The sequence below is a fragment of the Gossypium arboreum genome, chromosome 1 (assembly GCF_025698485.1).
Source record: "Gossypium arboreum isolate Shixiya-1 chromosome 1, ASM2569848v2, whole genome shotgun sequence".
In the NCBI taxonomy this organism is placed as follows: Eukaryota; Viridiplantae; Streptophyta; class Magnoliopsida; order Malvales; family Malvaceae; genus Gossypium; species Gossypium arboreum.
In genome coordinates, this window is record NC_069070.1 from 113,723,252 (window position 1) to 113,740,626 (window position 17,375).

Here is a 17,375-nt window from a genome sequence, read left to right on the forward strand (position 1 = left end):
GATATAAATGATAAACTGGGTAAATATGTACAGAAAGAAACTATAGAACTACAGAAATAATGAAATTCATGATCAAAAGAGAACAACGAAATTTCGAGGACGAAATTTATTTAAGGGGGAGAGAAATGTAATACCCTGAAAATTTTTACAGTAAGATATTATCCTTGATATAGTAAAATAAGGAAATAAAGTGACAAAAAGGGAAATTTTGAGTTATGTCAATATTGAGAAGTATATTATGATATATTAATTCAAGAAAGAACTAAATTGTAAAAGTGAGAAAAGTTTTGTTGCACAAGAGAAAATATTCATAATTTGAGGGGTTAAAGTGTGAATATGAAAAAGTTGAAGGACCAATAGTGTAAATAATTTAAGAGTGGAATGATCTAGAAACTAAGGAAAATGGATGAATTAGGACCAAATTGAATAGATGAAGAACTATGAGGGACTAAATTGCAATTTTACCAAATTAAATGATGACTCAAGGATGGAATTTTAAAAGATAATGAAGGGCAAAATGGTCAATTGGAAGAGAGAAATCTAGAAAGTAATAATGATGCTAGAGATATTTTGATATTTTATAATTATTTAATTAGATAAATATTATTTTATTAATACTTTAATAAGATATTTTATTATTATTTTATTAGTATATAAAGAAAGAAAGAAGAGAAATTCTCATCCATATTTTCCCATGCACTAACGTGAGAGAAAGAGAGGAAGAAAGAAAGTTTTGCTTTCTTTACAATTTGGTCCTTTACCAAAAATTCACCATTTTCACCCAAAATCAAATGAATTTCCATAGCTACCAAGAGACAAAATGTTAAGGAGAGCATGGGGAGTTAGAATATCAAGTTGGATTCAAGAAATAGAAGCTGGAGGAGAGAAAATAAAGTTAAAGATTAGTATCAATAGAACAAGGTAAGTATATCAAGATTTCAATATGTTTTAAGTTTGTTATTATTGACAAAGCATGGAAATAATGTTATAGTAGAGTTTTCTTACATAAGGTCCTATGTTTTTGATATGTTAGTGAAGAGAAATAAGAGAAAGTGATGAGAAATGGTGTAGAAAAAGAAAATAAGGGTGTTATAACATGGTAATTAATAGCTTGCACAAAAATAGTTTGGACAGTAGCAGTAGACTAACTTTGAAAAATCACCATAAATTTTAGAAATCGAATTAGAAGATGAAAAAAATATGAAATTAAATATTATTGAGTATAGCTTCTCATAGAAGAAATATTGTAAGCAATAGATTTGTAAATTTTGAGATATAATGAATTTTGTGAGACAAGGTCAGAATGAATTCGGGTTCCCCTGTTCTGACTTTGAAAAATCATAAAAAATTAAATAAAAATAATTAGGGGCTTAAATTTATATTTATAAAATCCTGAATGAGTATATTTTTAAGAGAAACAAACAAGAACATCATTTGAATCCAGTATGAGGAGATAATTAATTTTTTGTGAAAAGGGGTCAGAACTATCAGACAGCAGAACAAGGGTAACTTTAAAGAATAAACTGTACTTATTGGCTAAACCAAAAATTCTTAAATTTTTATGGTAAGAATATATATGAGTCTAGATTCAGGGAAAATTATCGGATATTAATTTTGAGTTCTATAGATCCAGATATAAATAATTTAGTGACTATGATGTAGATAGACAACTTGAATATTCATAAAAGTAAATAATAAAAATTATGGATAATGTTACTTACAAGTGTGTTACCTAAATTAAGGATGTGGAATGGAGAGGAGGAGGAGGAAAAAATATGTATGAATATTCATCTAGCATGGCTAATTTGCAAATTTTAGGCTCAGGGATTAAATTGAATAAAAGTAAAACTTTATGGGCAATTTTGTAAACATGTCAGAAATGACCAAATTGCATGAAATGGATTATTTTATTATTTAAATTACAAAATTGAATGAAATTATTAATTTAGTTCAAGATCGGGGGAAAACATGTTTTAGGGATTAAATTGAAAATTGTTGAAATTATGAAAAATTCTGATATTTTATAGAATTCATGGATTGTTATCAATATATATGAGAATAATAGCTGGAAATAAGGATTAAATTGCAAGAATTTTATTTTCCTGACCCTAAGGATGAAATCGTCATTAATTAAAAGTTTAGAGGCAAAATGGTAATTTTGCCTAGAGCATTAATTAAATGCATTAGAATATGAAATGAATGAAAATGATGATCAAATTTATTTATAAAGATCCGGACGACTCAAATATGAGACTTGATCGTGGAAAAGAAAAGATATAAGATTAATGAAATTATAAACACAAACAAGCAATGAGGTAAGTTCATGTAACTTTAATTATATTCTTAAATGCTTGAGATTGTATGCTATTTATGTGAATATGATTTGAATGTTCATTGTATGAAAATTTATGAAACATTGATAAATTTGATAATAGGAGAAGAAATCCCAGTTGAATGAAAGGAAAATTCGATGGATCTCTGAAAATGAATTGACGGTAAAAAGGATCTAACCTGGACGGGTGATCCTATCCTGATATAGCCCTCCCGAAGAATATGTGTAAAATGGATTTAGCCCGGATGGGTAATCTGAATTAGGTCAATTTAGCTTTGGACCGTAATTGGATCCAAGCTCATTAGAGTAATTGTCGCTGCGAGGATTTAGCCCGACCGGTTATCCCACTGTAAGGATGAGGTTCGCTGGAGTGTGCTCTCTGATATTAAATGTGTAAGACCATGGTTGAAAGATACCATGACAACCTGTGTGTAAGACCATGGTTGAAAGATACCATGACAACCTGTGTGTAAGACCATGGTTGAAAGATACCATGGCAACCTGATATGAAATGTGTAAGACCATGGTTGAAAGATACCATGGCAACCCGATATGAGATGTGTAAGACCTTGGTTGAAAGATACCATGGCAACGTGACATGAAAAGAATAAGACCATGGTTGAAAGATACTGTGGCAACATGACAGAAAATGAGTAAGACCATAGTTGAAAGACACTATGGCATCACGTCAAAGATAAATAAGACCGTGGATGGGAGACGCTATAACATCAGTTGAACAATTGATATTCAGGTAAAATGTATCAAATGACGAATGGCTATATGAAATGGTTGTGTGAAATGTTTATAAGAACTGGTCATATGGAAATATATGTACAAAAGCGTTGTATGAAATAATTATGAAAATGGATAAACGAAATAAGTATAAGTACATGGAATATAATTTATGTTAAGTTTGATATAAGCTATTACCGAATAAATATACATAAAATATATGGAAATGATGAAGCATAAAATATTGATATAATGAAATGAATGATATATGCTTGTGAAGAAGCGGTAAGAGCATGATATGTTTCATGACATGTACATATATGATTATCTTTGATATGTTGATACAAGGAAATTATGTAATTGAGACTATTATTAAACTCAAGTGCGACATGTCGAGAAAATAGATATATCAATGTTGAATTTATATGAGATATGTGTAAGTATACTAACAATGTTGTTGTTTGATGCTTATACAAGTGCCAAATTGTTGATTGAATGGGAATATATTTATTTTATATGATGCATTGAATCGGTAAGTATTTTAATTTTTTTTAAGTGATCTGCAAATGGTAGTAATGCTTCAAACCCTGCTCGGCAAATGGATAAGGGTTAGGGTGTTACATTTAGTGGTATCGAGCTACAGTTTAGTCGGTTCTCGGACTAAACGTAGTATATGGGAAGTCTAAAAACACATGTCATTATAATATGTGATAGTATGATATCTCCCGACTCTGATGAGATTTGTTTTACTTATAAAATGAAATGCTTTCTAACCCAAGATAATTCGATAATGCTAAAACGATACTCAGGTATATGAGTACATAGTTGATTAGAATGAATCGGAATTCATAAAGGTATGAATAAATACATGTCGATGATGAATGTTATGTGTACTATTAAAAGTAAATTATATTGCTACACGAAATATTGTGCTGATGACTAAATTACAAAATATATAAAAGTGATATATGAAGTACATGATAAGGATTATTAGTAAATTATGGATGAATAGTGAATTTTAAAAAATATTACATGTATTAAAGGTAGAGAAGACATAAATAAACGGATTATTGGTACAAGGATTAAATTGTAAAGCATGTAAAAGCATTATGCGAAAGGTGTAAAAGTGATATGCGTGCATGAAATAATTTACCCGAGTAGACAAGATTAGAACTACTAGGAAATTAAGGGACCTCAGCATGCTCTCTGATTACTAGCACGTTAGTGCTCTCTGATTATTAGTACATTCAGCACATTCGTACTCTCTGTATAGCACTTCAGTGTTCTCTGTTTAATAGTGCATAATAACGCACCTCTGTATAAGTCCCGTATATCCGAAGTGTTCTATCTAGTCTACTGGGCCTCTGCTAAGTAAAAAGTAAACAATTTTCGTTATGAGGAAAAGGATTATCTCTGAGTAAAAATGTTAATTATGATGAAGTAGAACTCGTAAAAGTACAGATAAATGTTTTATAGTACTTGAGAATGATAAATGTTATATGAGTAAATACATGACAATTAAATTGTGAGGCTTTACGATCTATGCCCCTTTACTAATACAGTTATATGCAATGAAAGTCATGAGATTTATATTGATTAAGTTTAGAAGTGGAAAGTGAAAAGCTCAATGGTTGAACAATTGATAATGCAGTCGAACTGAGAATGAGTTAATAAGTAAAGATGGGTTCTGAATAGAGATATCAGATTTTTCTTAAACTAGTTGAGATATACAATATTACTGTTAAAGAAAGAAGTTATTTATGGGAAAATCGATTTATTTAAATATGGTATTTACAGAATAGTTAATTGAAAATTTCTTCCGAATTAGTTTTTTTTTAGTGAAGTAAATAATGTGAAATTATTGATGACTATACTAGTCAATAGATTGGTGAATAAATTGCAAAAATATTTGAATATAGCCGTTATAACTGGGTATATTATAGTAATTTTTTTTTTTTGGATTTTATATGGGTATCTTATATATATACTGATATTTTTAGAGGCATATGGAACTGTTCATGTTTGGATGCTATAATCAATATATGGAAAGGTTGGATAAATATGCTAATAAACAGAAATTATCGCAAGTCTGATTAATTCACAAGTGGTACTACTCTATCTTTCTTTGGTTTTCCAAGCCAATATATGTGATAGAACACTTGATAATAAGATTCATATGATATTATTTTCTATTTCAGTTGGTAGAAGCTCTGAAAGGCAAATGTGAAATATTGTATTGAAGATAAATTGTGAAATGAAAGGATAAAGAATGGATATAAATGATAAACCGGGTAAATATGTACAGAAAGAAACTATAGAACTACGAAATAATGAAATTCATGATCAAAAGAGAACAACGAAATTTCGAGGACGAAATTTATTTAAGGGAGAGAAATGTAATACCGAAAATTTTTACAAGAAGATATTATCCTTGATATAGTAAAATAAGGAAATAAAGTGACAAAAGGGAAATTTTGAGTTATGTCAATATTGAGAAGTATATTATGATATATTAATTCAAGAAAGGACTAAATTGTAAAAGTGAGAAAAGTTTTGTTGCACAAGAGTAAATATTCATAATTTGAGGGGTTAAAGTGTGAATAAGAAAAAGTTGAAGGACCAATAGTGTAAATAATTTAAGAGTGGAATGATCTAGAAACTAAGGAAAATGGATGAATTAGGACCAAATTGAATAGATGAAGAACTATGAGGGACTAAATTGCAATTTTACCAAATTAAATGATGACTCAAGGATGGAATTTTAAAAGATAATCAAGGGCAAAATGGTCAATTGGAAGAGAGAGAAATCTAGAAAGTAATAATGATGCTAGAGATATTTTGATATTTTATAATTATTTAATTAGATAAATATTATTTTATTAATACTTTAATAAGATATTTTATTATTATTTTATTAGTATATAAAGAAAGAAAGAAGAGAAATTCTCATCCATATTTTCCCATGCACTAACGTGAGAGAAAGAGAGGAAGAAAGAAAGTTTTGCTTTCTTTACAATTTGGTCCTTTTACCAAAAATTCACCATTTTCACCCAAAAATCAAATGAATTTCCATAGCTACCAAGAGACAAAAATGTTAAGGAGAGCATGGGGAGTTAGAATATCAAGTTGGATTCAAGAAATAGAAGCTGGAGGAGAGAGAAAATAAAGTTAAAGATTAGTATCAATAGAACAAGGTAAGTATATCAAGATTTCAATATGTTTTAAGTTTGTTATTATTGACAAAGCATGGAAATAATGTTATAGTAGAGTTTTCTTACATAAGGTCCTCGTTTTGATATGTTAGTGAAGAGAAATAAGAGAAAGTGATGAGAAATGGTGTAGAAAAAGAAAATAAGGGTGTTATAACATGGTAATTAATAGCTTGCACAAAATAGTTTGGACAAGTAGCAGTAGACTAACTTTGAAAAATCACCATAAATTTTAGAAATCGAATTAGAAGATGAAAAAATATGGAATTAAATATTATTGAGTATAGCTTCTCATAGAAGAAATATTGTAAGCAATAGATTTGTAAATTTTGAGATATAATGAATTTTGTGAGACAAGGTCAGAATGAATTCGGGTTCCCTGTTCGACTTTGAAAAATCATAAAAATTGAATAAAAATAATTAGGGGCTTAAATTTATATTTATAAAATCCTGAATGAGTATATTTTAAGAGAAACAAACAAGAACATCATTTGAATCCAGTATGAGGAGATAATTAATTTTTTGTGAAAAGGGTCAGAACTATCGACAGCAGAACAAGGGTAACTTTAAAGAATAAACTGTACTTATTGGCTAAACCAAAATTCTTAAATTTTATGGTAAGCATATATATGAGTCTAGATTCAGGAAAATTATCGGATATTAATTTTGAGTTCTATAGATCCAGATATAAATAATTTAGTGACTATGATGTAGATAGACAACTTGAATATTCATAAAAGTAAATAATAAAAATTATGGATAATGTTACTTACAAGTGTGTTACCTAAATTAAGGATGTGGAATGGAGAGGAGGAGGAGGAAAAATATGTATGAATATTCATCTAGCATGGCTAATTTGCAAATTTTAGGCTCAGGATTAAATTGAATAAAAGTAAAACTTTATGGGCAATTTTGTAAACATGTCGAAATGACCAAATTGCATGAAATGGATTATTTTATTATTTAAATTACAAAATTGAATGAAATTATTAATTTAGTTCAAGATCGGGGAAAACATGTTTTAGGATTAAATTGAAAATTGTTGAAATTATGAAAAATTCGATATTTTATAGAATTCATGGATTGTTATCAATATATATGAGAATAATAGCTGGAAATAAGGATTAAATTGCAAGAATTTTATTTTCCTGACCCTAAGGATGAAATCGTCATTAATTAAAAGTTTAGAGGCAAAATGGTAATTTTGCCTAGAGCATTAATTAAATGTATTAGAATATGAAATGAATGAAAATGATGATCAAATTTATTTATAAAGATCCAGACGACTCAAATATGAGACTTGATCGTGGAAAAGAAAAGATATAAGATTAATGAAATTATAAACACAAACAAGCAATGAGGTAAGTTCGTGTAACTTGAATTATATTCTTAAATGCTTGAGATTGTATGTTATTTATGTGAATATGATTTGAATTTTCATTGTATGAAAATTTATGAAACATTGATAAATTTGATAAAAGGAGAAGAAATCCTTTGAATGAAAGGAAAATTGATGGATCTCCGAAAAGGAATTGACGGTAAAAAGGATCTAGCCTGGACGGGTGATCCTATCCTGATATAGCCCTCCCGAAGAATATGTGTAAAACGGATTTAGCCCGGACGGGTAATCCGAATTGGGGTCTGAATTTAGCCTGGACTGATAATTCAGATCCAAGCTCATTAGAGTAATTGTCGTTGTAAAGGATTTAGCCTGGACTGGTAATCCCATTGTAAGGATGAGGTTCGCGAGAGTGTGCTCTCTGATATGAAATGTGTAAGACCATGGTTGAAAGATACCATGGCAACCTGTGTGTAAGACCATGGTTGAAAGATACCATGGCAACCTGATATGAAATGTGTAAGACCATGGTTGAAAGATACCATGGCAACCTGATATGAGATGTGTAAGACCTTGGTTGAAAGATACCATGGCAACGTGACATGAAAAGAATAAGACCATGGTTGAAAGATACTATGGCAACATGACAAAAAATGAGTAAGACCATAGTTGAAAGACACTATGGCATCACGTCAAAGATAAATAAGACCGTGGATGGGAGACGCTATAACATCTCATTGAACAATTGATATTCGTAAAATGTATCGATGACGAATGGTTATATGAAATGGTTGTGTGAAATGTTTATAAGAACTGGTCATATGGAAATATATGTACAAAAGCGTTGTATGAAATAATTATGAAAATGGATAAACGAAATAAGTATAAGTACATGGAATATAATTTATGTTAAGTTTGATATAAGCTATTACCGAATAAATATACATAAAATATATGGAAATGATGAAGCATAAAATATTGATATAATGAAATGAATGATATATGCTTGTGAAGAAATGGTAAGAGCATGATATGTTTCATGACATGTACATATATGATTATCTTTGATATGTTGATACAAGGAAATTATGTAATTGAGACTATTATTAAACTCAAGTGCGACATGTCGAGAAAATAGATATATCAATGTTGAATTTATATGAGATATGTGCAAGTATACTAACAATGTTGTTGTTTGATGCTTATACAAGTGCCAAACTGTTAGATTGAATGGTAATATATTTATTTTATATGATGCATTGAATCGATAAGTATTTTAATTTTTTTTAAGTGATCTGCAAATGGTAGTAATGCTCCGAAACCCTGTTCTGGCAGCGGATACGGGTTAAGGGTGTTACATTAAAAATTAACCATTAGTTATTAATCTAATGAAATTTTAACATCATATCCCACTATCATCTATTTTAAATTGTTCTATCAACCATTTTATTCATTTACATAATTTCTATCCAAGTCTCCAAGCATTTTATTAATTAAAAATCTATAGCGATTAAACATTTACAATTTAGTCCTTAGGACTTAATTAACTTGAATTTTAGCTAAATTACTTAACCAAATTTCAATTCATCTATACTCTAACTCTGTAAATATATTTATTTAATATTTACTGACTTAGTTGATGGAAATAAGGTCCCGAAACCATATTTTTCGACACCACTGAAAACTGAATCATTACAAGTCGAGTTAGACTTGAACAAATATAAAATATATTAATATCATGTTTAGGTTCAATCTGAACCTGATCCGACCTTGTACATGAGCATTTCTAGTGAGCATAAAAAAAAGATATATAATTCCTTTGTGTGGAAAAATAAGTCGTAAATTTTAATGCACTCATTCATTTTTCATTTTTGATACTTTTCTTTCAACTAGCATATGATAACTTTGAAATGATCAATAAAAATGTATTAGTTAATGGACTTGATGTCAATCAATATTTCTATCATTTGAGAAGAATTATATTATAATTAATTAATAGCAAAAAATTATGAAAATTAGATATTAATATGAAAATTAGATAATAATTCATTACTTACACTAGTGTTTGACTTAGTCGCCATTGCATCAAGTATTAAAGACATTATTAAAAAAGTCAATTGAGTCTTAGTTTGGTTATTGGTATTGTCATTATTATCAGTGCATGAGGACATGAGTTTGAATACGTTGAAACGCATTTATCCTACCATTTAAGGGTTGAAGAGGGATTACAAATAATTTTAAAATGCCTATTGTTATTCATGAAACCGATATTATTGATTTAAACGATGACTTAGATAAAAATATTGAACAACTCCAACTATAATTTAAGAATAAAAAAAATCACTTAGTAGAGAATGTTAATTGGAGATATCAATGATGAGATTAGAACAAAAGAGAGACCAAACACTACATCAAATTCAACATACAATGGCATATCTAATGACATTTTTTTCTGTATAAAATTTTCCAAGTGAGGGAAAGAGGAAAAAGATAAGAGCTATAATTCCTTTACGTGGAAAAGGAGATCCTAAATTTTCATGCACTCATTAATTGCTTTTACTGCCAAAATTTCATAATCTTTCAGTTATGTTTCAACTAGCATAACTTTGAAATGGTCTTACAAATGTATTAATTAATGCCACATCTAATTGCATTATAGTGGACTTGAGGTCAACCGATACTCTTTCATTTGAGAAGAATTATACCTAATTAATTAATAGCCAAAAATCTATGCAGATTAATATGGATATAAACTATAGCACTTATTGTTTTATTTATCTTTTAAATTTGATATAAGATTAATTGGGAGCAATAATACAATATGATAAAAAAAATTGTGCTTTCTCTGCGATTATTAAAAAAAAACTTAGTTTAGAATTTAGCTCTTAAAAAGTATATCTATTTTTTAATTTTAGTATCTAATTTTTTATTTTAATTTGGTACATAAAATATTAATTTTCTCGATTTTTAGTTCATTTTGCAATAAACGTTAAAAAAAACTGTTAGGCAACTTTGGTCAATGAAAAAGTGCCATGTGACATGTTATGATTAATGAAAAAAATGCCACATGACAATTAGGTTATTTAAAATAAAAACATTAAATTTAAATTTAAATTAAAAAGTTATAATATTTAAATATTAACAAAAAAACTTTTGACTTTGACTCACCGTTGACTAGTATTGAAAAAGTAGAACCTTCGATAAACCAAATAAAATGGAGATAAATGTGTTTAAAAAACTCAAAAAATGAAAGTTTTATGAAATCTCCAATGAAAAAGTTGGAGCTTAGACAAAAACTTGAGAAAAAAAAATTAAAGCTTAACGATTTGGGAAGATTAATCCATGGATTTTCGCTTAGTTCCCAAAGCTAGCACTAAATATTAGTCTTTCCTAGGTTGGTGTAGATTAAGCTTGTTGAAGTGTTTCGAGGGGTTTGATTCGATTTGCACGACTCAAGGGTAGGTTAAGGGGTATTAGATTTAACACTTTGATTGTTCTTCGATACTTAAGTTTAAGGATCCATGACTATGGAGAGAGTAAAAGATGAGACAAAGATGAGAGACAAGCAATACCTCATGGTCCTATGATTGGTCCTCAAGCTTCCTTTTTATTTGTTGTTGGTGTAAGAAATGATCCAACATTGTACAAGTTAGTAATGCTTAACAATTAGCATATTTGTCCTTATTATTATGGCCTAACAAGTCATTTGAGACTTAGGGTTAATGTTGCTATCTTCCATTAACAAAATTGAATTGTAACTAAAATCAAATCACTGCAAATTAGAAATTAATACATCAACAATATAATAGAAGTCTATTTTCCTTCTAAAATAATTGTCGTAGAAAATGATTTTTTTTTCCCTGAGATCCTTCATTATTTAATAAATAAATTTGAAGTTGAAATAAGTTGGGTTTTTAAATGGAGGGTGAAGTTTAATTTTTTAGTATCATTTCCTTCATCCACAAGATTAAGACTTAAAAATACATCGATCGCCTTACTATTGGACCTAACAAGTGTCAATATCATCAGACAAATCATATTTTCATGTATTATAAATATTATAATAAAAATTAAAATCAAATCATTAGAAATTAAAATCGATATATAACTATACAATAAAAGTCTATTTTCTTTCTAAAAGAATTGTTGTTGAACAAGATTTTTTTCATGAGATCCTTCAATATTTGATAATTAAATATGAAGTTGAATTAAGTTGAATTCTTAAATGGAGGTTAAAGTTTTTGAAATTATTCTTTTATCTACAATATTTGAATCTAAAAATGCATTCGAATCTAAAAACGCATTTAACTTCTAACTACTAAACCCAACAAGTATCAATACCGTCCAAGAAATTATATTTTATATATATTATATATATAATTAAACATAAATTTGATGAAGAAATTTCCTCTTTACCTATTCAATCCATAAAGTCTATCACTAATAATATTTCTAGTTTTCCTAGTGAGAGAATAATGAAAGCGATAACCGCTACAAATTTGATTTTTGAGTGGAAATATGGGCCATAAAAGACAAGTGGAATTGAAAGGGACAATAGCTATAATCCATTGCCTGCCGTGGAAATTTCGTCAGTCCTCCCTTTGTCAATTTTGCTAGTTTTATAGAGTGAATAATAATTTATTATCAAATTAACTTTGAAATATCGACCTATAAATAGTAGTCGAAAGAAAGGCCATGCTTAACACAAACTACCTACTATTAACAACAACAATATACCCCCCAAAATGAGAGCATTATTAGTGATGGTATGCATTCTCCTGGCTTCCACTCTCTTTATCCCTACTTCCACCATGGCTCTACAACTTGGGGAGAAGGGTAATTAATTACATCAACAAGTTTACTAATTCTATAGGAATCTCCAATTTTATTTTATATAATCAACGAGCAATATATTTACATATATACGCATACAATAACTAGTCAAATTATTAGTAAATAATTTTAAGGACTTATATACCCTTTAGCTATATATATATATGTAAATGGGAAATATACGTCTGTTAATTTTGCAGACATCAATGATCCACCAGTGTTTACCACTCCTAATTGTGGCCGTGGAAAGCCTTAGAAGAACTGCATACCAGCTACAACTCCTCCTAAGATCCCACCCTGTTCCGTTTATAACCGCCACGGCTGCTAAGAGTAGCCAGCTAAACCTTGAATGTAATGGGCAAGCTATAGGATCCATTGGCGAAATTGTAATGTGAATATATAAAAACCAGATCATGAAGTTGCATTACCTGCCCATGATTTGTGTTTTCTTCAAGACTATTATGTAGTTTGTTTCATCATATGTAGTGTGTCTGCAATAACGAGTTACTATGAGCTCATCAACATTGGCTTCTCAAGGCTTTCAATTACTCTTCCATGTATCTAAATCAAAGTCTTCCTCTGGAGGAGTTTCTTTCGATAATTCAAGCTACCTCCAAACTGCTTGTACGTTCATGTTGTAGCGACGTAAAAAAAATTCTCTTTCGGTCGCTAATTGTGGTGATTTATTAAACATTTGAAAACCAACTTTCGATTTTATTAATAAAGGGAGTCGCCACCGATCTTTTTTCCAGGTGTGACCGGACACCTAATAAATCATCCTTTTTAGAAAAGAAAACTTATTCTTGCACAAAAATGAAGGCCGAATTTAGGTCTACGTCAAAAGCCAAAGTAAAGTTGGGTTCGGGAGTCGGTTACGCGCGAGGAAGGTATTAGCACCCTCGCGACGCCCAAAATTGGTATCTTATTAAACAAGTATTGTCTTAATTTTCAAAATTGCAAGTTCAAAGTAACATTGAATCGTGATTCGATCAAAACACGAGAAATTTCAAGTTTCGTTTTCTATTGAGAAGGACGTACCGTTTTAACACGAGTCGATTGATATTCACCCAACATAGCGATGAAATCGATGACTTAATATTAAATCAGCATGTTGCCTTATTTATTGAAATTAAAAATTATGAGTAAAACATTATTTAAAATAAGAATTAAGTAAATAATACAAAACAACGATGCAATTAATAATGAAATGTTAAAACCGAGAATATTAAAACAACAATATTAATATTTACAAAAAAATAGAAATGATGTACTACCAATATAATAAGAAAAATAATATATTCATAATGACAATAGAAAATAACAATATATACATAAAACATACATATACATATATATATATATATACATGACATACCAAAATGAAAATATACAACATATATTAGAAATATTAATAACAGAAAAATATATTTTATATATATATATGCTAACGACACTACATGAATATGTACTTATATGTATTAAAATATCTACATATATAATGGACATGTACTAATAATGATAATAAGAGTAATAATAAAAGACGCATATATACCAAATAATACATAATAATTTAAAACAAAATAGTAAGTAACAATAGAGAAAATGATAAGTATAATAATAAATATAACGATATATGAAAATAATACTATATAAAGAAAAGAATATATATACTCCTATAATAAAATATGTGTACTAATATTAATAATAAATATAATAGGGATAAAATAAATATAATAATATATACATGATATGGTATTAAAAATACGTATATATATAATAGTATTTGAGTATGTACATGAGACAATATAAAATATATACATGGAAATATACAAGAAGTATACAACTAATAACATTAAGAATATATATATAATATAAATATAATATATACAATATACACATATGATAAAAAGCTAATAATATGTACATGTATATCTACATACACATTAAGTAAAAGTACTAATGCTAACAATATTAATAATAAATATAATAATAGATATATATGCATATAATAGTAAGAAACGAAACATAAAGAAAATATATATATATAAATAGCTAAATATAATATAATAATAACAATATATAAAAATAATAGTGATAACAATATTACATATATAACATGATTAATATTTAAAGCTAAATTAAGTAGCAAAATAATATGAAATCCAAGGTAAATACGAAAAATAAATGAAAAAGAAGAGAGAGGGAAGAGAGAAGGAAGGGGGGAAAGAAATCCGGCCAAGGGGGGGCCGGTCACCGGTCGATCGTTGGTCACCGTCACCGACATCATCGCCACCGCCTACTGTGGCGGAAAAGGTAAATAATTTTTAACAATATATGTATATATAAAGAAAGAAAAAAACAACACAAAAAAAGAAAGAAAAAGATTCAAAGAAGAGGAAAAAGAAAAAATGCAACCTTTTATTGATGTTTCTTTTGTGTTCAAAATTTGAAGGATTTTGTGTTTTTTCCTTCTTCAATCTTTGTAAAATCCTCCTTCTTCCTTTTTACATGATTTTGAATGGCTTTTATAGCCATCTTTTACATGATTTTCTTTTTTTTTTCTATTTTGTAGGTGGTGGTGGTAGACAATGGGAGGAAAATGGGGCAAGTGGGAAAGTGGTTAGGTGGCTAGGTTTTTTATCTTTTTTGTTAGGTTTTCTTTTTCTTCTTTTTTTGGGGTTAGGTTTTTTGGGGTAAGTTTTTCTTTTTTTTTTTTTTCTTTGTTTTTTTTTTGGGTTAGGTTTTTTTGGGGGCTTAATGGGCTTTTGAATTGGGTTTGGGTAGATGTAAATGGGTCATGGGTTAAGGGTTTTAGTGGGTTTAGAGGTTTGGTTGGGTTTTCATATAATTGGGCCCGGCAATTTGGGCTTCTATTGCTGCCCTCTTTGCTCATTGTCGTGCAACGAAAATAGAGCAAAGACTTTCAAGAAGACCAAACTTGCCGGTCTTGCTAGGTCTTGACTTGATTTGGAACTCTTCTTGTTTAGTTAGTCTCTTTTCAGTCCACCGCATCTTGTAGCTTTGGTTCAATCCACGCAAATTCGAGATATGCCTTGTAGCTTCAATCTGCTCCAATGTAACTTCAAGGATATGAGATTTGTGGCTTCGATCCGCTTCACTGTAACTCGAAAGATAAGATCTACAATTTCAATATGCTCTTCTATCGCTTCAGTGAGATAAGGTTTTGGTCTTCTCTTCATGACTCCGAAAGGCAAGATCTGATGCCCTCGATCAACTCCACTGCAACTTTAAGGAGGCGGATCGATGTCTTCAATCGCCTTCAATCTTTATTCTCTCTTGGCATGTGATCCTGAGCTCAACTCATTTTTGCAATATGAATTGACTCTCTAAAAAGCAGACATTAAAAAAGAAATTGAAAATAGCTCAACAGCGTGAGCCAAGGCTCAACTCACCTCTCAATATGAGTTGATTTTTGAAACTTAACTTGAAAAGCGATTTTGAAAATACCTCGATATGTGATGGAGGTTCAACTCACCTCTCGCAATATGAGTTGATTTTTGAAAAGTAAATTAAAAGACTCAACTCAACTCTCAGAATTAAAAGCTCAACTCACCTCTCGCAATATGAGTTGAATTTTTTGAAAAAAACAGAATTGAAAATAGCTCAAGACGTGAGCCAAGGCTCAACTCACTTCTAAATATGAGTTGATTTTTGAAAACAGAATTTGAAAAATAGATTTTGAAAATACCTCGACATGTAACTCGAGGCTCAACTCACATCTCGCAATGTGAGTTGATTTTTTGAAAAATATAAATTGAAAAATACCTCGCAGTGTGATCAAGCTCAACTCACCTCTCGCAATATGAGTTGATTTTTTGAAAGATAGAAATTGAAAATAGCTCAACAAGATGAGCCAAGGGTCAACTCACCTCTCGCAATATAAGTTGATTTTTGAAAACAGAAATTGAAAATACCTCAACGTGTCTTGAGGTTCAACTCATTTCTCAAATATGAGTTGAATTTTGAAAATGAAATTGAAATTACCTCAACAGTGTCCCGAGGCTCAACTCACCTCTCGCAATATGAGTTGATTTTTTTTTTGAAAGGCGAAATTGAAAATGGAAATTGAAAATACCTCGACGTGTGATCCGAGGCTCAACTCACCTCTCGCAATCTGAGTTGACTTTTTGACAACAGAATTGAAATTACCTCAACGTGTCCCGAGGCTCAACTCACCTCTCGCAATATGAGTTGATTTTTTGAAAGGCAAAAATTGAAAACGGAAATTGAAAATACCTCGGCGTGTGACCCGAGGCTCAACTCGCCACTGCATAATCTGAGTTGATTTTTTTACAACAGAATTGAAATTACCTCAACAGTGTCCCGAGGCTCAACTCACCTCTCGCAATATGAGTTGATTTTTTTGAAAGACAAAAATTGAAAACGGAAATTGAAAATACCTCGGCGTGTGACTGAGGCTCAACTCGCCTCTCATAATCGAGTTGAAATTAAAACATAAAATTGAAAATACCTCAAGATGCCCCGAGGCTCAACTCACCTCTAGTAATATGAGTTGATTTTTTGACAACAGAATTGAAATTACCTCAGCGTGTCCTGAGGCTCAACTCACCTCTCACAATATGAGTTGATTTTGAAAAAGTAGAAATTAAAAGGTTCAACCTACCTCTCGCAATATGAGTTGATTCTTGAACAACGTAAATTGAAAACAGAAATTGAAAATACCTCAGCGTGACCTGAGGCTCAACTCACCTCTCGCAATATGAGTTGAAATTAAAACACAAAAATTGAAAATACCTCAACAGCGTGCTCGAGGCTCAACTCACCTCTAGCAATATGAGTTGATTTTGAAAAACAAAAATTAAAAGGCTTAACTCACCTCTCGCAATATGAGTCAATTTAAAACATAAACTAAAAATACCTCAGTGTGCCCCGAGGCTCAACTCACTTC

The 17,375-nt window shown here is 29.8% G+C and overlaps 1 long non-coding RNA gene across 1 annotated transcript; it reads left to right on the top strand.

The window, feature by feature from the left end:
- Nucleotides 1-12,313: 12,313 nt before the first annotated feature.
- Nucleotides 12,314-13,001, top strand: LOC128286811 (uncharacterized). The gene is made up of 2 exons (XR_008277505.1): nt 12,314-12,448; nt 12,646-13,001. It is a non-coding gene; the product is annotated as an uncharacterized LOC128286811 (long non-coding RNA).
- Nucleotides 13,002-17,375: the final 4,374 nt, after the last annotated feature.